Genomic DNA, 23,626 nt, shown 5'->3' on the forward strand with positions numbered 1-23,626 from the left:
TTCGATAATGGAGTATTGGATCCTGAGATCGCTGAATTGCAGGCCGAGTAATCTATTTACCAACTCCAGATTCGTCTTAGGGCAACTGGTGTATTTGAAAAATATACATTTCTATATTGTTTAATTTGTCTAAGTGGAGAATAACCGCTTTGCTTTCCACACGTCAGTGTATTTGGCAAATATCATCATTCAGAAGAAACATGACCGGTTGGCAATTCTGTACGCAGTTGAAAATGGATAGTGAAGCCAAAAGGAACATTGTCAGAAAGCTGAAGATGGAACTGATAATCGCAAAGCATCGCTTTGGACAATGTCATTTAATAAAAGTAAAAACGGGTAATTTTCTTCTTCATTATGAAATACGACCAGTGAGTAATAAATTCAGTCAAGTATTCTCAGAGAATAACAAATTAATTTGGATTTAGAAGGGAACGGCAAATCCACTGTAGCTGTTAACTGTGGGGCCACCGCCTCATGCCACCCTGCAATATATCCATCACAGGAGCGCAAAGTGTCAGTGCGGTCCCGAGAGCAAACTCTCAATGCTTTCTTCCAATTAATTCCTCTTTCTTTCCTCAGATCCTGCCCCCCACCCAACAATCCGGTGTCAGCTGTCGCCGCCAACAAAAGGAAATTACACCGAAAAGGAAATGTATCTACTTTTCAGATTTCTAAACAAAAGGTATGCGAGGGATGTATCCCCGAAGGTTGTTAGATAACAAAACTGAAAAGAGAAAATAATGATATTTTCAAAATGTTCGGTAGTAAGGATCTATTCAGTTTCTCATTTTTAGCAAAAACCATATATGGTCGATCTTTAGTGGAAGAATGCACTCAGGAACCGGCTGAAAAGAAGAGCCCCAAAAAGCAACTTCTTTTTTGATTTTTAGCGGAAGTTTAGCAATGACGTCACACTACCCACGTGACTTGTGAGAAATGTAATGCGAAATACCGAAATTAAAGCCATAGCATACGGGGCCACGGTGGTCTTGCGGCAACGTTGCCGGCTTGCTGAATAGCTGATCGAGGTTCGATTCCAGCTGCTACCCTCATGGGGATTTTCCCAGGGGCATTCAGCATTGAGTTTGGCGGTCTCAAACCGTGGTCGTGAGGTTTTTCACCGGGATTGACTCCGGTTTTCCCCTCACAACAGACAAACCGCCCTTCGCGACACGGAAGGGTACACGAAAATTTGATAGGGCTAGGGCCGCGAGAAGACTAAACTCCGCAGCGTTTTCGCTGCGGACTTTCCTCTTGAGGGAAGGGGGTTAGTGGGGTAGCCGCGCCATCCACCATCATTGGGTGGGTTGCGGGCAGTTCTGTTTAAGAAACATGTTCTGCTCGTTAAAAGAATCCATTGCATGCACTAATTTCAGCTGCAGCTAAAATCCATCGATTGAAATGCTGTTTGCACCTGTTATAAAATATAAGTTCAATACAAAAAAAAATAATAGTTAATGTGTGCAGAGAATTTCATTTCAGGCGCGTTAGCAAACGTTAATAATTTACAGCAAAAAGTACTATTTATGCGCGAACAGATAAAATTTCGTTTTTTTGCGCATGTTAGCAAGCATATCCAGTGCTACAATACAGGGAAATAATAATTGCTGGAATTCTATTAGTGTGATTTTAATAAAACCACAGGAAGAGTCGACAAATATTTCTTACAGAGAGAAATTAATTTCCTTAAAATCCATACTGCGTAGAGTTATTACATGCGGACGGACAAATAAATAATTGTAGCATTTCGATTAGTCCGATTTTAATGATATTTGGAATGCTCGATAAATCTTTCAAATGTCCAAATATAAATTTCATGAAAAACCGCCATGAGAGTTGAGTTGTTACATTGCTAGCGGAGGAAGGAGTGGTGCAGGGAATAGGCGCATTATGCATATATGCTAACGTTCTTAAAACGGGACCATAATTTTACAAATCGGGCAGTTAACTGCATTGTTAACTACGTACGATGACTTTTATTTATTTTTGATGTGAAAACAAAATATAACGTCACCTAATAATGGAATGTAACAGAAGTGTTACGGAAATGCAAATGTTGTGATTAAATATTTGTATTGTTGCAATCATACTGCCTGCAGTTACTACTGCAGTAAGCATGGTTGTGACGTCATACAAGGCAGTATATGATTGTGACGTCATACTATTCTACAAATGGATTTCGCTAACTTCTTCCAAGCCAAAGTTGCTTTCACATAAAACATCTTTCGTGGCGCACGCGTACAAGCGCTTTATTATTATTATTTTTTTTTACTCACAGATATTTTCTGGGAATCCCCACCCCCAAAAGTTATTGGGTAAAGAAAAGGAAAGCAAAGATATTTTCAAAATGTTTCCATTATTTTGTACATAAACCAGTTAGACTCGCATGTCTCAAATTCCTCTCCTTTTTTTCATCGTTAACACTACACCCAGTTATTCTCTTTTTATATTATTTTCTTTTCATTGCATCAGCAACATCCTTTCGATTTTTATGTAACCGGTAATACATAAATTTTATGCCCTCCCCGAGCATAAAACTTCCAAATCTCTCACGTTTAAAGAATATTTCCAGGAATATCTGACAATATTTCAACAGCTTTGTAATAAATCCCCATAAATTTCCTTTTATAAGTTGCGCAAGCGCAAATTCTTGAAAATAAACCACTCTGTTGTTGCTTCCCCTACCTCAAGGATAATATAAATTTTTTGGACTATGCTCATGTGACTAATATCTTATATAATACTGACAAAGTCGGTTCGCTAACAATTGTATATAAAATATTAACTCGGTGTTAACTCTACTAATAGCTTGACACTTTGCAGTATATACATACATATAGTCATAAAGCTGTTATGACTATACTCTAATTATCCCAGTAATTCCCACTGCATTTGCAATGAAATGAATTGTCACTCAGCAAAAGCTGCTCAACTTTTGCAACCGTCTCACTGTCAGTGGATGTCGATGGCGTTCCTTCTCTTGGCTCGTCAAAGACACTTGTACGACAGCAATGGAACTCCTGTTTCCACAGTGTCATAGGATGGACAATTGTGCTCATACAGAGCTTTCATTTCTTCATCAATTTCCTGAGCTTTCTTGCCCTGAACTTGATCACTGCTCGATACTCCACTTTGTCAACCATAGCGTCCTTCCTCAGATTCCGAGCTCCACCTCTGGTGTACGGGAATGAAATTTCACGTGTTAGTTATTTAATATGTAGACAACTTATATTAAAAACAGCATCTTTCTACTGATGGTTTATCTAGGTCAAGATACGAACTTTTTGATACCCCCCTCGTACATGCTACGAGTATTTATAGACACTGACGCCTCACGGCTTTTGTGCCTTTTCACAAAAACAAAACAAGCTAATTTTAATTTCCTAATCAAATGTCTGCATAATGATCCCTCTAATATCGATTCCTCAATAATGACTCATTTATAATAGATCAGTAATAAAGGTTCATTTGTAAAGCCCTTTGCTTCCCTAATAGCAGTTCCATAACAATTTATCAAAGCTCTTTTAAGTGTGCAGTTGAGATCACAGTTAACTTTTATAAAAAAGGCATTGGTTTTATGGACACAGTCCATTATTAATATGATTTAGTGCGATAGAAACCATCAAATTCGACTTAATAAAATAAATCTTACACAACATTGAAAAGTGCGTTTGCCCGAATTTAATAAACTCTCTCGGAAAAAGGTTTCTGCATCCTCGAACAACATTACGTTTTGCAATTATATACAAAGTACCCATTTCATTATATCGGATCAATATTAATACCATCATAAAATAAATTCAAATTGTATTTAACCTATTTCCTTAAATTATTAAGTTGCTTTCATAATGAGTTATTAACTAATTAATCTTTCCAAATGTTCTCTTTTCACCGTCATTATCATTAACTAGTGGTCATAAAAGTTCATTATGTATGCAAATTAACAGTAATTCACCTCATTCGTGGGTGACTCGAATATTAAAGTAAATGCGGATGTAGCTTCTGATGCTGGCCTTCAGACACTCGTTGAGACCCAGAACCCTACCGGGATTCGCACAATTCCCTTTTGCGCACATTCTGATAAAGATAAAATTTCTTGTAGTTATGAAAACATCAGTTGCCACTTTACTAGATGAAGCTAAACAAAGAAATTCATTAAAGGAAACTTTTTTTTGTTGCAGACTTGTGTATAGTAATTGAGACCTAGTGATAATTTCGTAACATTCATTAATTAGAAGATTTAAATAATGTATTAATTACCGGTACGTAATAGTAATTGTATATAACTCTATAAAGTAAGGAAATTGCATTTTTAAACCCCTGCATCCATATCTGTAGACCTGTGAGGTCTAACTCAAAAATAACGAGCCCGCTTTAATTGTTTATTGAGGATAAAAATCTTAAATTGACAAGTTTTTATTTGGTACGTTTTTTGAATTTATTTATTTATGTATTTTATCGTTTTCAGAGAGTTACAGCCTGAGAAGACCTTCTGGGTCTAGCGCCACCACGTTTGTAACAAGTTATATCGCAGTAGTGTTGGAATAGCATTCGTTTGCTATAAAATATTGCTCGCGTGTTTGTTGCTAGCTGTTTCTCTTATTTTTCCTGTAGCTAGAGAAATATTTAGGCTTAATCTCTGGGTTCCAATAGATTGGAACGCAGATTTTGACCTACTCTATAGGCAAAATTGTTGCCAACCAAACTAAGAGGATTCATGCTGTTTATACTCCAGCTACTCTGACAGCCGTTTCTATTATTATGGTACCATTTCAGGCTCAGGCATCCTTCCCATCAGCGATATGACGTAACTGATAACCTATTGACGATTAAATTTATAAAAACCATTGATGCCAAGCGATGCTAGGAATTTAAAATGTTTACAGACTCTTCTTGGCCTGAAACACTTAATTAAATTCAATTAAATTAAGAACGCAATGTTCTTTTTTGCACAGCAAAGTTTTTCACCCAGTGGGTTATTACATATGCATGTAGGTGAAAGCCCTGCAATTAATTATTTCGGCCTGCAGTACGATGAAGCTGTAAACAGCTCATATGTTCAAATTTCGAAAAAAAATATAAGTGGATAGATAAATGTCCATCTTTTAAGAGAATTAAAATAAAATCTAGAATTTTGTTGTAACTTTTGTCTGTGCATTGGGATTCAACCACTTATTTTGTAGAACTGATAGACGGATGTAACAAAAACAAGGGAATGCTACAAAACCTCGTAAGGTTTAAAAAAAATAAATAAAAGAAAAGAAAAATAAGGGCAAACCAAGAGTCAGCCGTGATATGGAGAATACAATTGATATGGAACTATGGGTGCTGTTTGATGGGAGGAAAAACCCAACATGTACGTTTGGAGGAAAGTTGAGACAGCGATTCTGAAATTACTTTCCAGGGAGAAAGTTTCTAAGGTTGGTAGACGAGGCAATAAACGTTAGCGAAGGAGTAGGAGGGAGGGACTAGGACATATGAAAATACGCTTGACGAGGCATTTTCTTTGCATCGGCACCACCTGCTTCTAGGGAAAAGGCAGGAAGAACATACAGGCCAAAACGGAAATGGAAATACGAAGAAAAAAAAAGGCGATATAACGTAAAAGGATTTGAAACTTGGCCGAGTCATGATAGAACGAGTAATGGTTGCTATGGAAATACAAGTCTCAGGTTGCGGAATAATAACGAATGCAGAGCGCAGTTAGTTTTCTCAAATCTGTGCGAGCAACGGAAAACGAGGGAGCCTAATTCTGAAAAATGAATAAATAAATAAAAGAAAAATAAAATAGCCTCGTGCTTTTGTTGTTCTGCCAAAAAAAAATGATATGGTTAGGCTCGAAACGTAGCAATCGCCTGCCTTCTTTGTGAATCAGAAAGTATTTCGCATTGATGGAGAAGTGCTCGAATACTTAAGCTTAATTATACTCAAAATCCATTATTATTAATGGAAGTTATTTTTTTTTTTTTTAATTCACCTCTGTTCAGTTCTGTTGCCTGAGGGGTTCGTACATAATAATTTTACGTAAATTTGTGGTACACAGAAATTGTGGCACAATTTCTGTGTACCACAGAAATTGATGATGAAGACGAAACTTTAAACCTTTCCAGTAGTGATTTGTCTGGTCTTCTTTTACATGATGTTAATCTTATGTGACAATTTCTTTAATAATTTAAATCTCGTTATCATTAACGCTATTCTTCGAACACCCGTTCTAATTCCTATTTACTTTCTAGTTTGGTCGAATTGTTTCTTTAAAAAAAAAAAACAAAAACTTTCGATTTAAGCTTACAGATCTTTCACAAAGTTGTCCTGCTGTAAGGAACTCTACACTCAAATTAAGGTTCGGGTGATAATATTCGTACAACACGTCCAAAAAATGCATTATGGACAATCTTTTTCTTTGTCTCAGTGTGGAAATTTTCAAGAGCTCATAATATTTCATTCACTCGATTCACAAGCCTATAATGTTACCGAAGTAAACAGGTGTTTCTGAAATTTCTTAATAACAACTTTAACCAAGGGTGAAGAAAACTGAAAACTTTTTCTACACAGAAAATAACAGAATCATATGCATCGTTAGGAAAACGGTTACAGACTTCAACATCACGCAACATAAAACTTTTTTGTTACTGATTGGACGAGCACCGCCCAGAACAGCAACCACGAATTTTTTTTTGGTATACACCCAATTATTTTTCAAATAAACTGGTAATTTGTATGACGTGCCACGATATTACAAATAACTAAATTTTATTATGCGAAGAAAGTTTTGAAATATCGTGTGTATTGTGTAAATTAATTGTACTTGGTTCGAAGTTTTCAGGGGAAAACAGATTGGCTTGGGTCGGAAATGTGTGCATTACTCTACCAGAGTATTAGAAAATGTGCGTTAACCTTTGGCAGAATCAACCGTGACGTTTAGTCCATTCCTTTTGGGGAAGAACTTTCGATCCGTCAAATTCGTTGGGGCTTTCTACGTGTGATCGTTGCACAATGCGCGCCCTGTGGCATAATCGTCTTGGAACAGTCCATTGCCATCTGGATACATGCTGGTGGAAACTAGTTCCTTCTGTCTGGTGTCAAAGATTCTATCGGTTGTCCGCAATATTGCCTTCCACTTGTTTTGTACACAGCAGGCAAAACATCTGTAGTACCGGTTGTGGAATATCTTCTTCCGGTAGGACTTGTTCTTCCCCTTGCTGGTTTGGTCCCATTGTGGCCACCGACTGATAATGCAAGACTATCTGCTTCGATACTTCGACGAACTCCCCAATTTCTCGTAACGATGCTCCCGCTGTATGACCGTATTTCTCTTACAGTTCTCTTATAGCACGTGAGCTACACGTCACGAGACATCGGGATGCTAGTATCTCTAATAATTTGATAGGCAGTGTAGAATACGTACAAAACTCGGTCTACTCAGTGGCGCCTTTCCACAGATAAGTTTTATGATCAGCAATTATTTTTCTGCCTTCCTGCACTTAACTCTATGAGAACTGAATAGTAAAGAGGTTGTTCCTTCATCATTATAATTAGCTAAGATTATTAGTACTTCACTGGAATATGAAACAACCATTAGCATGCATTCGACGGCATGCTTCTATCAAGCGGAAACCGTCAAAAGTCAGTTAAAAGGTGCGTGGCGGTTATACACACATTGCTTATACCAATTAAAGATGATATTTAAAAGAACAAAAAGATTAACCCATTCCCTTACGATTACTCAGACCACCTTTCAGACAAACAAGAATATCAAAATTTTAGGTACTTAAATCATTATGTACAGGGGAGTAAAAAAAGATTCAACTGATTTAAAATATTTATGAAATCGGCAATTTTTTTTAATGGAAGCACATCTAGTTTATGCAATACACAAAAATGTTGTGTTTGAACAAGACTAATATTCGAAATTTTCTCCTTCAAGTTCTGCGCGACTGCGGATACATCGAGCTTTTTAGTGCAGACAGAAGAATTTCACATGGGACTGTGGAAAGGAACATCGCTGTTTGCCGAGTTTTGCGATCAATAATGGTTCCTTGTAGGTAATGGTCCAAAGATTATATGCTCCTCGTTTACAATCGAAATCAATGCCGAAAAGAAGTATATTATTGAGATCCTGCATAATGGATATCTTGTGTTGAAACGGCAAATTTTCTTTAGACATTTCTGAGAAAACTAATAAAACTACCAATAAAGTTCAATCCGTCCGCATTTCCAGAAATGGTCAAAATAGCATAAAATTTAAGAACTTATTGGGACTGGTTATGGTTAGAACCAGTGTAATACGATCACGATATACAGCAATTCATCAAGAAAAATGACACAAGATGTCGTGGGTGTCAGCTATTTGTCGTGGTCATTTGTTACCTGCCAAGCAGCAGAGTAAGTAACGGAGCCAAATCCTCCCCCTCTCCTGGACATAATACCGGGGAGAACAATAATTGAGTGTTTCGGAGACAGTCTGGTTGGCTGTGCAGAAAACTTTTACTTAAGTGCGTGAGTCAGGTTTCCTTTATACGCTTTAAGAAAGTGGTGGTTTTTTTCTGCTCCATTTCTAAACAGAAATAAAACAGTTTCTAAAAGCTAAAGTTTCACAATTTATATCAGCGTTAGTAAAAATACTGACATAGAACTATTTCATTTCTGTCCACTAGACAACTATTGGTGTATCACGAACATTTTAGTAATGAAAAATTTCTATTGCTATTCGAAATTTTTCATTACGGTTATTTGAAATAATCGCCAGGATAACTAAGGTCACGAGGTCTCAGTAATTATATCTGTAAACTGCGTTTATTATACATATGGTAAATACACTGCCCTACCATTAATATCCGGACACCTGGCTTTAGCCAAAAAAAAAGATCTTTTATTGTGTCGCTTAATATTTTGTGATGAAACCTTTTGCTTTTATGACGTCTTCAATCTTCGCGGCATGCTCTCAACCAGCTTTTTACGAGATGGATGCATTTCATGATGTTACAACAGATGCTCGAAGGTTCCACCATGAAACGCGATGCATGCGTGACACCGAAGCAGCATGGATTGGCGCACACGGTCGAACACACCTGGAGTTTCTTTGACAGTAGCAGCAGCGCAGACGAGTCTCGCCACAAGATCCATTTCCGTCTCCACAAGTGATTCATACACGATAGATTTGAACCCCCCCACAAAAAGAAATCAAGGCTCGATAGATCAGGTGGCGTGGGAGCCAGTCAACGGGTCCACTACAGCCAATCCATCGACGCCCAAAACGCCTGTTCAAATGGTTACGAACACACCTTCCATAATGGGTAGGAGCCCCGTCATGTTGAAACCAAATGTTGCATCTCACATTTGCTGGAACATCGTCAAGTAACCCTGGTAGAACTTGTTCAAGAAATATCCGATATTTAGCGGAGTTCATGAGGGATGGTAACAGGTATGGGCCGACGAAGCAGTCACCGACCATACCTGCCCACACATTTATCGCGAAGCGATGTTGTGCCGCATGGGGGCGCACACCATGTGGGTTGTCGTGAGCACACACATGAGCATTGTGCTTCCCGAGTGAAATAAGTCTCATCAGTGACCAAAACATAGGCTGGAAAATTCAAGTCTTGAACACTTTCTTGGAGAAACCACTGCGCAGAAGCCACACGTGCAGGATGATCTTGGGGGAGCAGTAACTGAACCTTTGGAGATGAAATGGGCGTAAGGAATCGTCGTCGTGCCAGACACGCTGTACACTGCAACGAGACACTCCTAAGGCAGAGGCAACGGCACGTGTGCTGGTAGTAGGATTATTCTGGACGGCATTCAACACACTTTCTTCCATGGCGGGAGTTCGCGTCGAACGTGGTCTGCCCGCACTACTGCTGTTACTTCTAAATGACCCATAATCGCACAAATTTTGATGCACACGCGCAAACAAACGATGGTCCGGTACATGTCTGTCTGGGAAGCGTTCTCCATAAATTCGTTGAGCGGCTCGTCCATTGCTCTCTGCTAATCCATACACTAGGTGCCTGTCTGCCAGCTCACAGTTCGTATATCGATGCATGCTCTTCGTGCGGCGACTACTGCTTGAATGAGTAAACCAGAAATTTTCCCTTTCGCGAACTGATGAACAGCGCTGTCTACCGACTTACGGTGGTGTTTTCGGCTATGGGTTCCATTGCGATTCACATTCCTTTAGACGTTACCTACCTCCCCTAAACGTTTGTACCAATATTTTTGAGACATCCTGTATATTAGACTGTATTGATTTGAAATACGCGATGAAGTGAATATAAGAACTATAATTATGTTTTTGAATAGTGATAATTATTAAGAGTAATAAATGTTTTATGTACTTACAATATTGACTAGAAGGTGAGGGGTAATGTAATAGTGTGTATAACTTACGTTAATTTACTAAATCTTTATGGTTTTAGTGATAAGTAATCGCAGTGATAAACATACATATTTACTGTATATAATATTATACAAGCACACATTACCTTATTTGTGTTAGTTGTTTGACTGCGTGGTTATCCCTAATATTGGGGAGTATTGGCAGAGTTTGCCATAATTCCTTGATTGGCTATTTTACCTTAGGTTTTCTCCTGGCTGTTTAAAGAATTAAACAGATGGAGAACAGGCTTTTAAGAGGTATATCTCAGATTATTAAATAAACTCAAGACGAGTTTTGATATACCACTAATTTTTTTTTCCTCGGGTTGGGCAGCCTGGGGACACAGTTTCGTCCATCGGTATTACACTTGTCTCACAGTGCAAAAAGGCACTAGATGGTAGAACTAGACCCGGCTTCAAGTGCCAACATGTTCAAGTCAGTAAGTCAAGCCGCAGTATATGCGTAGTTGTGGTCTACCTCCCTTTGGTATAGACGGACACTGGTCAGGCTTTCCAGGTGATCGCCTTCCTGGTGACAAAATGGCCAAAAACAAATAAACAACGAACACTGCACAAATGTAATACCACACACACACTTGGGACTCTTTAGAGATTTCTGTATTCATCACTGTGTACAAAGGCGAAGTTGAACTGATGTTCAGGTGCCGTCCTACATAAGATACCATACATGTCTACATGTTCCAGTTCACTACTCGGGGGCAGTTGCTTCTGAGCAACTTCTGGAGAACAGGTGTTCTCCAGAAGTTTCTCAGAAAAAAAGTCATATTATGGCCACTCAAGAACTAACTTATATGACCACGTGTATTATGCCTATAAAAATTGAGGTTCTCTGGTCAATTTCCTGTTCTGCTAGACGAAAAACCTGTTTTTCTGGGAAAAAGACTTAGCTGTCCACTCCTGATAGCGACTAACTCAGCCAAAGAGTGCAAAAGGCATAAAAATTCCTCACGGTATTGATGGAATTCCAACCCAGGCGTTTTCCAGTGTGAAAAGAACCGTGATTATAACCGCTGTGCTGTCGCGCAGACAGCACCTAAGTCGGTGTAAGGAATTAACTGTAAATGAGTTTCAACTCGCTTCAAACATGTTTGAAACTAGTTTCTGGTATTTTTTTTTAATGATTGGTCCTTTGCTGCCAGTTAAAAACTGGAAGTTGGAATTATTCATCCAGTTATTCATTATCATCCAAAAAAAAATATTCGTATACTGACCTAAAGAAAAGCAATTCTGGAAAAGTTTTATAATGACACTAAGTTCGGGCTTTTTAAATTTAGAAAACAGAATAATATTGTAGCATGTACTGTGTTCTAAGGTAACTGCTTATGTCCGCCTAATTTTAAAAGAATGCAAAAACCCTGGGGTGTGAATTATGGTTCTGTTGTCAGGCCTGCCCAATTACTAGCCCCTAAATAACTGCGTAACTAGTCTAGGTATAAATTAGGTCCTTATTTCTATTGGAATCTCTTATTTACAGGACTTATTTAAAAGGTGTGATCGATTGTTGTGAATTGTGGCTTGTATCTAGACTAACTATAACATGTGCACTGTTGTTCATTGAAGGGTATCTGAAGGACTGATAACACTTCAATATACAACTCTCTATAAACTAGACAATCAAATCAGTATGGTTTGAGATAATGACCAGAAACGAGAATATTCTTGTCTTTCAAGTGACTTCAAAACAGCAATATTGCAGATCTTCGGCACACCTCTGCTAAAATCGGCATCGTCCTGCCTTATAATTACTAGTAGGTGGTCAGTCCATTAGCGATCTTTTATCTTCCTAATGAAGCTTTCATTCTCGTATATCAGTGTCTAAGTGGTGTCCATTGTGGACAGCCAAGTGGTCTCCTGCTATTGTCTATTCTCGGGCTATACGAAAAAGAATGAAAAAAAAAAAGAGTACTAATGCTGAGTGGGGTAAATGAGTATGACATTAGCTGTCCACTTTAATGTCCTTGGTGATGAAGTTCGATAAAAAGTAATTTGAAAAAAATGAAAAGAATGAGAGAGATAAAGAACAAGAAGAGAAAGATTAATTCTCTGGTAACATTGCATTAGTCTTAATTTGTAGTAGAAAGTTATATATCAATCTACGTCAGGCTTAGAGGTTCTCTTTCCTGCAGAAAATTATATCCTTAAGCCCGCTTATCGCATTGAGTGCAGTTCTACGTTCTGTGCCGCTAATAACAAAGGATTACACGAAGGGTGAACGCTAATCTGTCAACTTACCGCCTCAACAAACGAAGCTGAACGAGTTTCTTTACAACAAAAGATAAAGATCCTCTTTCGAACTTCGTCATTCATTTGGTAGCTTAAAAGAAGTTTGCCCCGTATCGATGGGCGTAACGAAAAATAGCAGCCAGTCACGGGTTCTTGCCTTACTAGACGGCCAAAGCAGTGGAGTTCAGCACCTCGTATTTGGATCCATTTGACGTAATATTTAGTTTTGTTATTTCCACTCTTAGAGTGTGAACTCCACAATGATTTTTTTTCCCCCTTTTCAGCCGTATCGCTTGCATAATGAATACCGCCATCCCGAAAAGCAGACTTCTATTTGACTTCAGCTTAGAAGTAAATCCTGACTTTTCGGAAAATGTGCTCTGGCTGTTTGAGACGATTTATTTAGTTATTTATTTGCTTACTTTCGTGTTGCTTACACCATATTCCACGAAAGCTTTTGTTGTTCTGGTGTATACACCGTTCGTATCGCTGCTAGTTTGCATCAGATCCCAAGCTTTCTTTTAAATATATACTAAGCTCGCAAAAGTTTCGAAGAAATTATTAATAGAGAATATCTAAATTGTTTTCAGCAAAAAACAAGACATTAATTAACCTAAATAAAGTAAAATTTTTTTATAGTCAAATATAAATAATAACATTATTTATTCTAAAGATGAAATTTAATGTACGCACTGCATTACATTTCAGTGGCGCTAGCAAACAGTAATAATTCATGATTTACAACAAAGAAATAGCGAGAAGAAAAAAAAAAAAAAAGAATCGATTTTTATGCGCGAACCAAGAAAATGTCGTTTCTGTACATCCACCACATTGCCCATTCATTCCTCCAACGATATGAAACAATATCCAGCGCTTCTGATACAATATATGAATAGCCATGTGATATGCATGAAAAGATAAATAACTGCCGAATTTCTATCCGTCCAATTTTAATGAAATTTGGAACGGCTCGAGAAACCTTTCTGTCCGAACCAAATATAAAATTTCACGAAATTCCATCCACTAGGAACAGATTTATTACATGCAGAGGATGGACGGACGAGTACGCAGAATAACATGGTGAAGACAATAGGTGCATTATATGCTAACACGCCTTAAAAGGGTCCAAGATAGAGAACTTACGTTTCATCAAATATGAAAAGCTTGCTTGTCAGTCTCGATTGGACGCAATCTCTGTTCATCCTTACTTTTCTCTTAGGCATCCAATTGGTCTTATTGTTGCTTTGTATCAGTACCTTATCGCATTGTTGTATTATATCAGCAGAGGCGTGAGTTCACGAGTTGATTTACACGTCTGCGGATGTTGTACTGGGAAACCGCACAACATCCGCAGACGTGGATGTTGTACTGGGAAACCGCACTCCATTCACCTGAGATCAGCTAACTACAGTCTCCACTGAGAGACCGTTAAGAATTCCTCCGATCTACGATGGAATTCGAATCCATACCTTTTCAAACCATTGAAAAGTAGTGAAACTACTATACTGCCTTACATCTCAATCGATATATTACAACTTTATGTAAATATGAAATTAATCTAAAGGAATTTCACTTTTCCTCTGTCTTCGATCTTTTGCTAAGTACAGTGCCAAACCTAACCACAGGCCGGTTTTCTGTTTTCCAGATGAAAAACTAAAGACCATAATCATTGAATATACATGCAAAATGTAACTACAGAATACATACGATTTTCAGACACAGTACACTCCTCATGGGAATTGCGCAAAATATCCCCTTCGTTCCTACTCAGTGTTTGGATTTCAATAAGTTTGAATTATACTCGCATTTAGACATATGAAGAAGTTTGCTGAAGTATTATTAAGTATTTCTTAGTCTATTACATCTTTCTAATGTCGGTTTACAGCTGCTTAAGTTTAGAGGTTCGCAGTGGTTTCATTGTGGTAGATTTGTTTAAATTAACGTCAAGACAATTGAGGCAATAAGGCATCTATAGAGAGTCTGAACTTTTCATTGGGCTTAAAAAGCTAATTTTTCTGTTCAGGGGATAGAAAAGCCTTTCACCTCCTCCTGGGTGCCATGAACTGACTACAGTAGGGATAACCTCACAGATTTCTCCCGTCATTGGTGGAACCGGCCCTTTCCAAACGAGTGATGAGACTCGTTTGGAAAGGTCCTCTGACTTATTGCTAAATGTTTATGATTTTTCCTGCTTGAGCAGCATCCAGCGATAACTTCTGGCTGTAAAAACCTCGCCTGAAGGCCCAGTTGAACTGGCAGTCACGTGGTTCTAACTGGTTGGCATCATTCCTTATTTTTCGTATCAAGCCATGCAGAACCAGTTACGTGAGTTCCTGTAATTGGAGCGTTATTAGCACGCAAAACACGCCGCGTTGTAATGTCATTGTTATAGCAACCTCACTGGAAACAACGAGGGGTCCACAAGTGGTAACAAAAGAATTAAACAGAAAGGGGTCCTTGAAATCAGAAACGACCTCTCATGACAAAAACGAATACATCAAAATAAGCGACACCAAATGTCACACGTGTTCGCTGCTTGTCGTGATCATTTGTTAAACATCAAACAACAGGGTGTGAAACAGAGCGGTAATTTTCTTCTTAGATAGTATAATTACGCGAAAAATAATGAGAATAAAGTGCAGGAAATCTTCCGTGAGTACAAGAAATAAAAGTTAATGATTTTCACGTTATAGAAGTATTTAAAGTTAATGTAAATAATTTATTTTCGAAGGGCGTTAATTTATTTGAGGTTTTAAAACAAAGCTCGAGCATCTTGTTGGGTTTTAATGCGTGTAGGTCTCGCAATCTAATAGATTACATCTCAGATAATGAATAAAGGATTAATGATCAGCATCCAGGTTAAACTTGTTGGAAAGCTCAGACTAAAAGTGGGATGAATAAAGCAGGGACAGCAGCAGCAGGAATTCGCTAACCGAACAATGAAAATGAATATTTTGATGTTACATGAGCCGTATGCTGAAAGCGAGAACTGTGGCTCACAATAACATAAGTCATTATCCACGTTGCATTATACATAACGCATCCTGCCGTGCTGTAGGCTAAACGAATGTAAATTAGAGGTTTTCCTTCGAGCTGACGAATACAGGAATCTTAGAAATTCTCATCAATATTATTTCGCGCTAATGCATTCGAAGAATGTGTACAGAGTTTTAAACGCGATATAAATATTTTCTGACGAAGTGAATCTGCGATGCAACAAAGACTCAAACGCGATGGTAAGATTCTCTCAATAACAAGCCTTCCTGCTATATACACGAAATATTGTGGAATATCGTGCGTGGAAAGCTGGTTTGGTTGTTTAGAATATGCAACGAGAGAACAAAGGCCATTAGGACCGAGTATGTCGTGTCCATGAATGCTACGTGTTTCTATCATCGATTGGCTAATTTGGATGGATGAAAAACTATAGTTTCTCGATTATTAAAAAAAAAAAAAAAAAAAACTTTACTATACTTTCTTGAGACAGGCTAACTCGGCTACGTTATAATAACAAAGGCACATAAACGTTTTTCGCATCATTGAAGGGATTCGAACTCAGACCTTTTCTATGCGGTGTGGAACGGACTGTGATAACCACTGTGTTACCTACGAGGACTCACGGAGTGAATAGTTCCGAGTATCCTTGCCATAGAAATAGATAAACCATGCTGATAATTCGAATATTTCACGAAGAATTTTTTGGGCACGCATTGTAATGCATGGAGAGAAGGGTCCAGCATTAATTTTACACAACTACGTTCCAGTAATTTAAGGTATTTATCCGGACAACCGTTAGAAGCGAGAGAAGCAGGCAATCACCAGGACGCATTCGTGACTGGGCCCCCATTTAAGACAATTTAGATGCGCCTCTTCCCACTAGCACCCACTTAAGAAGCATTTCGCCAGAGGTATCATCCAACTAATGCTGCTCCTAGGTATCATCAATGTTTCTTTGGATGAGACTGATCTCCCAGAGTCCGCTCCTTGATGATGACTAGTGGTCCCTCAATCACATCATATTCTGATAAGCATGTTAGGATAATACGTATGGTACCCTTAAACTTTATTAGCTACCTTTTCGTGAGCTCTCTTGCTCAAAAATCGCCCTCCATAATAGTAGAAGGAATAGTACGGTACTCGTATGACCTATTTGGTATGGTCTCTGTATTCTAATTCTAAAGAGGATTAAAGGAATCCTTGGTAGAATTAGAATAGACTCAGAATTAGATTCGGAAACTAAATTCTTAGAGATCTCTTCATTCGGGACTACAGCTAACCAATCTTAGGAGGAGGAAATTGCTCTCTCTCATCTCGTCAGTTATTCCGGGTGTTTCAGTCTACATCATACTAATCGACCAGTGAAATCACATTTTTACATTTCGGAAACCATACCACTTGTTAAATGTATGTTGGTCTTTCACGTTGATTTCCACTTTATTCTCTTTTCAACTTGAGAATATAATCGTCAAATAAAATAACTTTTTAGAACACCCCATGTTTAATACAATTGCACAGAATTCTTTTTCTAACTGATCAGAGCACATTCCTTTCCTGTTATCCTTGAATCTTTTCTCCTTCATTCATTCCTTCTATTACTTTATTATTCTACTGTTGTTTCTGCAACAAATTTCTTTCATGTGCACCGTATTCCTTGAATATTATAAGTAAAATAAATTACGATTTTGATGGCATTTCTTGCCAGGGAATGGCATTTGATGCCATTCCCTGGCAATTCTTACTCCGGCCCACCATGCCAAGAACATTTGAGATCTATTAATTGTTCATTTAGAGGCTACCAAAAAGAAAACCACAGGAAAACAAAATATTACTGTATGCGTTATCTGTTAATCCTATTTTCTATAAAAAAAAACTGTAGTCTATTCATTCGATGATCTTTCTTTAGAATAAGGCGCATGTGTAGGAACTACGCATGCATTTTATCCTATCTCTGCAAATGCTTTAAATTTAGGAATGGAGCTACCATTATCACATAAATATATATCTTTCCAGTAATTATTTCTCCCGCAAACTAAACGATTTTTCTCAGCTAATTTCTATGGTTTAACTGCGCCCTCTTGTGGACTTCCGAAATTCGTTCTTTTTAATGTTTAATTCTAATTTTACGAGTGAGAAATATATTGTTAAGTTTCTTTTCGTAAGACGTATGTAACAGAGAGAGAGAGAGAGATTCTAATTACAGACACCTCCCTCTCAGCAACCTTCGTTGTCATTTTAATTTAATTGCAGAATCACAGGCAAATGAAGATGACCTGCTTTTATGGAACTCAAGGCTACTTGAGACTTTCTTAGGAACTTAAGAGACATTAACTGCTATCTACTCTTCAGGGACAGATTGAGATAATCGTTAATAAAATTAGCATAATCAAAGAACTACTTCAACGTATACGACAGAAGTTAAATTGTCGGCTAAGAACAGGTCCTAAAAGTTCTCTGACAGTTCATTTTATCGGGACAGTACTCGGATGAAGGAAAATTCCGAGGTGCATAGCATTAGCGAGTGAGCATTTTCCGGAAATCATTATGCACATATTGTCACGTCGCTAGAGATTGCTTAACGCGTCGCTGAACTTTACGCCGCGCCCAAAGAGCTAGTCTGAATGTCTAAGTCAAGGAATCGTGTGCTCCTAATAATTTCAACATCTCTGAAATCCACCTCATTCCCTCTTTCCTCGGTCTAAATTAAAGCGAGTAGAGCTGGAGGCTTCTAACGATGTTAGAATGTAATGTATGTCCGTAATTATCACTTTGTTTCCTCCATAATTCTACGAGTTATTTCTCTTCTCGGATTTTTCGACAGAATCGATGATTTGAGAATTCGGCTCTGTCTTAACAGCGAGGTGCAGCAGCAGAAAGGTTTAATTTTGGTGTCGTGTTCGGATCGTGTAGTATTACTCTGCGCGTCTGGAGTGTTTCTGTAGGACATTATATATGGACGATACCATACGCATCTAAAGGTTAAGAGGAATCAGCCAACTTTACTGGAAAGACTATAATACGCTTGGTCACACAAAACAAAATGGATAAAATTTATGAAAACATTAATGGTTCTAAGTATGGTGCAGTGTTGCACTAACAGCTGGAAATTGGAATTTTCTCCATCATAATTCAGAATTTCTGTGAAGCCATTGGAGCAGCAACGAGATATTATCAGATTGTTCGTGTAAGTGTCCACCTCACAATTTGATGGACAATTAAATTGCAACTGATACTGTATTCTGTGCAACGGGATATAAAATAGTTGTGCACAGGCACTACTAAGGTGACTAAATCACATGGAAGATATCGAGTTGTCTCAAAGATGAAACATGTCCGAACTTAGACTTCCAACAGAGAATATCGAGTCGGAAACCTTGTTTTAAAAAGTTAAACAACGTTCTTCAAGAAATTATGACGTACCTGTAGGTGTTTTAGGCTTGGTCGCACTACACCCACAAGAAATCAATTGGAAATAATCAAAGATGGTACCATCAACAAGTAATTTTTAAATGGAATTTTATATGAACATTAATATCATAATATTATTACATCATAAAAAGTACTTTGTGTTTTTTAATCAGGATTTGTATAACAATGATTTTCTTTAAGTGGGTAGGCCTATATTTTATAATTGGATGCATTCAAAAATGGAACGATGGGCAATCGACCAGCCTATTTTTTCGGATGACGATCCAACAAAGGAAATGTAAATTAAATAGGTATAATAATACACTGCTGAAGAGCATTAAATCCAAGACGGATGATCATCGCAGTGACACATTCATCATCATCATCAGCCATTTTCAATCCACAGCAGGATGAAGGCCTCTCCAGCAACTTTCCAGTTCCTTCTGTTTTGAGCACTGGACATCCATTTACTACCCACAAACTCATGAATTTCATCTATCCATCTCCGCCTTTGTCTTCCAGGTTTTCTTCTAGCTCCTCTTGGATACCATTCTGTTATTTTCTTAGTCCATCTGTCATCATGTCTTCGAGCTATGTGTCCTGCCCAAGACTATTTTAGTTCTTCAGTTTTGATAAGAATGTCCTTTACTTGAGTTTGTTGCCTAATCCATGTGTTTCTCTTCTTATCTAACAGTCTGATTCCCAATATGATTCGTTCCATTCTTCGCTGTGTAGTTCTCAGCTTCTCTTCCATTCTTTTGGTGAGTGCCCAAGTTTCACTTCCATAAGTCATGGTGGGGAGTATACATTGGTTCATTATTTTACGTTTCAGACAAACTGGGATATTGCTCTTCAGTATGTGACTATATTTCCTGAATGCTATCCATCCATCCAAAATTTATTCTTCTCTTGACTTCCAGCCATTTATCGTTATTACGGCTAATAACTTGTCCCAGATAACTATATGACTCCACCTTTTCAATAACTGCTCCTTCAATCATTATTTCTCTTTCTGTGGCATACTTGTTCATCATTACTTTTGTTTAGCCATTTTCATCTTTAGTCCAAAATCCTTACTAGCTGTGCATAACTGATTAAGATTTTCCTCTAATTATTTGGGATCATGGCTTATGACCACAATGTCATCTGCAAATCGTAAATGGTTTAGGTACTCTCCGTCCACATTGACTCCTTTCTGCGACCAGTCTAATCTTCTGAAAGCTTCCTCAAGGGCAGCAGTAAACAGCTTCGGAGATATTGTCTCCTTGTCGAACTCCTTTCTCAATTTTAAATTTCCTACTGTCTTTGTGTAGTCTAATAAAGGAGGTAGCACTCTCGTATATTTTCTTCAAAATCATAATATATGGAGTATCAATGCTTTGTCTTTCCAGTGTCCGAAACATTACCTTATGCTGTATGGAGTCAAATGCCTTTTCATAATCCACAAATGCCAGGCATAATGGTGTTTTATATTCATTTGCTTTCTCCATTAGCTGTGATATTACGTGAACGTGATCCATAGTTGAGAATCCTGTCCTAAAGCCAGCTTGCTCTTTCGGTTGATTCTCATCAAGTATTCTTTCTAATCTGTTAGTAATGACCCTTGTGAACAACTTGTCGATGTGGGATAACAAGCTAATTGGTCTATAATTTCCAATTTCTGATTTATCTCCTTTCTTATGCAGAAAAACTATGATTGCATTATTCCACTGCTTAGGCATCACACCTTTTCTAATGCACTTTGTGAAGAGCCTTGCCAGTTTTTGTGTTATGTCTCTTCCTCCCAATTTTAACAATTCTACAGTAACTTCATCTTTCCCCGGGGCTTTCTGATTCTTCATTTTCTTCAATGCATGTTCTACCTCATCAGGAAGAATATTGGGTATGTTGTATGTGGTGCTACTTTGCAATCCATCTTCCCCACTGCTGGCATCATTCCCCTGCTCCTTGTATAATTCTCTATAGTAGTCTTCTGCTATTTGAATTATGCCTTCTCTGCTGTTTATAAGTACACCATCGCTATTCTTCAGTTTCAGTATCATTTTTCTTTCTGTATTACTGCTCATGGCTGATGATTTAAATCCTTTGTTTTCCCTTAATGCTTGTTCTACTTTTCTTGTGTTAAATCTTCTTGTGTCCTCTCTGAGTCTCTTTCTAATGGCTTTGCATAACTCAGTATACTCAATTTTCTCCCTGTCAGTGTTTTTCTTGCTTTTCATTTGTCGTCTTTGGTTCATCATGACAAGTGTTTCTTGACTAATTTTTTCTTCTTTGGATTTCTTTTTCCCTATAGGTTTCTTGGGCTTTATCACTTTCAAAAAGTTGTAATATTCCTCGTCGATATCTTGGTCCTCAGCAGTCTGCAGAAGCTCATACTTGTTCTTAAGTTCCAGTACATACTGCTTTTTCTCCTCTTCTGTTATCTCAAAGACCTTTGTATTATTTACTCGAGTCAGTTTTTTCCTTTCCTACATCTATACCAAGTGTACATCTTACCATTCTGTGATCACTTCCAGCATTTACCTTATTCAGGAAGGTAACATCATTCACAATATATCTTCTGTTAGTGAGGATGAAGTCGATTTCATTAGTAGTTAATCCATTTGGACTCTTCCATGTCCACTTTCTGTTCACCCTTTTCTTGAAAAAAGTGTTCATTACTGACAGTCCTTGAGATTCTGCAAATTTCACAAGTCTTTCACCTCTTTCATTTCTTTCACCAATTCCAAAATTTCCTATAGTTCCCCTTTCTGCGCTGTTTTGTCTTTTTCCAACCTTAGCATTGAAGTCTCCCATAATAATAGTGTAGTGGGTTTTCTGCTCATCTAGAAGACTCAATTTCGGTGTACATTTTTTCAACCTCTTCATCATCATGGCTCGATGTTGGTGCATAAATCATTATAATCTTTAGCTTGTATCTCTTAGAAATCTTGAGTATTAGTCTTGACACCCTTGGTGATGTACTTTTGAATTCCAAAATGTTGTTTTTAAAATCTTTATGGACCAGAAACCCAACTCCACCTTCACTCCTTTCACTGTTTTCATTGGTGTACAGCAGATTTCTACTTGATAAACTTATAAGTGATTCATTTCTTCTTCTTGTTTCAGCCAAACCGATGATATTCCAATTCACATTTTCTAATTCCTTTTCCAGCTCTAATATCCTGTCTTCACCGATGAGTGTTCTTACGTTATAACAGGCCAAGTTCAGTTTCCGTGCATGGCAGCCTGGTCGTACCCAGAGAGACAGTGACACATTATTGGATGACAAATATTCGGTGTGGTGTGCTCTGACACCAACTTCTATACAATATGCTTTGAGTTGTTGGAAATCCACTTGATGAATGCCAATCATGTGATTCGAACAAGACAGATGACAACACATTTTATTTACTGAACGACATGTGCGAGCCCTCGCGATGGCACAGTAGCTATGCTTTTCTTACATACCGTGTAGAAAAGGCCGAGGTTAGAATCCAGTCCAGCTGGGACGAAATTTTATGACGTTCTAGACGCCTTAGCGAGTTAATATCAGGCGAGGGTTAGGTGGTTTTTCTTTCCTGAGCTTTTGGGAGGAACACAAGTAAATTGAGAAAAGGGAAAAATATCATTTGTTAGTGATATTTGCTTGTCAGATATTACTCCTCTTGAATCCTCCCTAAGGAGTTACATTAAAAATAAATCACGTCAGCCGCATCTAAGGCACCTAAAGACATTCGTAAAAGTATTCGCTATGTCTGTTTGCTGCTATAATTCCTAAAATGACTGCAGTATGGCCATCATTCCATGAATGGTTCAAGGAATGCTTGGCAGTTAATGGTTGAAATTGAGTTTATTTTGAGAATTTATTACATTAAGTAAAAATTTTATGTAGTTTGAAACTGCAATTCTGCAGTATTTATGTTGTTTATTTTCTTCGATGATATGACTTGGAAATGGTAGAAGTACCGTTAAATGAGCAGGGAGTATATTTTTAGAGCAGGGAATAGAAAATCGTTCAATGAAATAGGAGTGGTGGTCATAATTAGGAATTCTATAACACGCTACATGAAAAATTTTTAAAAGCAACAATTTCTCAAATCAATTTATTCCAACTGAAATAAATAAAAATAATGAATATTTCCACTAATATATTTTAAAAGCAACTAAGGCTATGAAGAAGAGGCAGTATATTGTGTATGGTTTTTCTTTGGTTTGCTTTTTTGCTGGACGGTGTTATCCTCAGGAAATTCAGAAATACCCGAAAATAAAACCAAACCAAGCAATCTTCGCCCTGATTGGCCTTTTTTTTCTTTTAATACCGAAAAATCTTATAGGAAGCTATAAGACGATATCCGAACAAGAGGAAATCCAAAAAGCCAAACTCTTCCCCCGCATTGCCCTAGTAAAGTGCTACTGGTGTGAGCAGCACAGTCGACTCGTGAGGTTTATATAGTCAACTGTGGTCCGCAATTGTCGTATTCTTTCTTGGCTCGAGGTTTTCCATAATTTTACTTCGGATCCTACTATAGAATAGAGGGACCGTATATATATATATCCCGTCTCTCTCTCCTTTTTGTTCCTTTTCAAGCGTTGATGGTGTTATATTTCTGCCTTTTAG

This window comes from Mastigoproctus giganteus, chromosome 2, assembly GCF_048544385.1.
Source record: "Mastigoproctus giganteus isolate SK-2022 chromosome 2, ASM4854438v1, whole genome shotgun sequence".
In the NCBI taxonomy this organism is placed as follows: Eukaryota; Metazoa; Arthropoda; class Arachnida; order Uropygi; family Thelyphonidae; genus Mastigoproctus; species Mastigoproctus giganteus.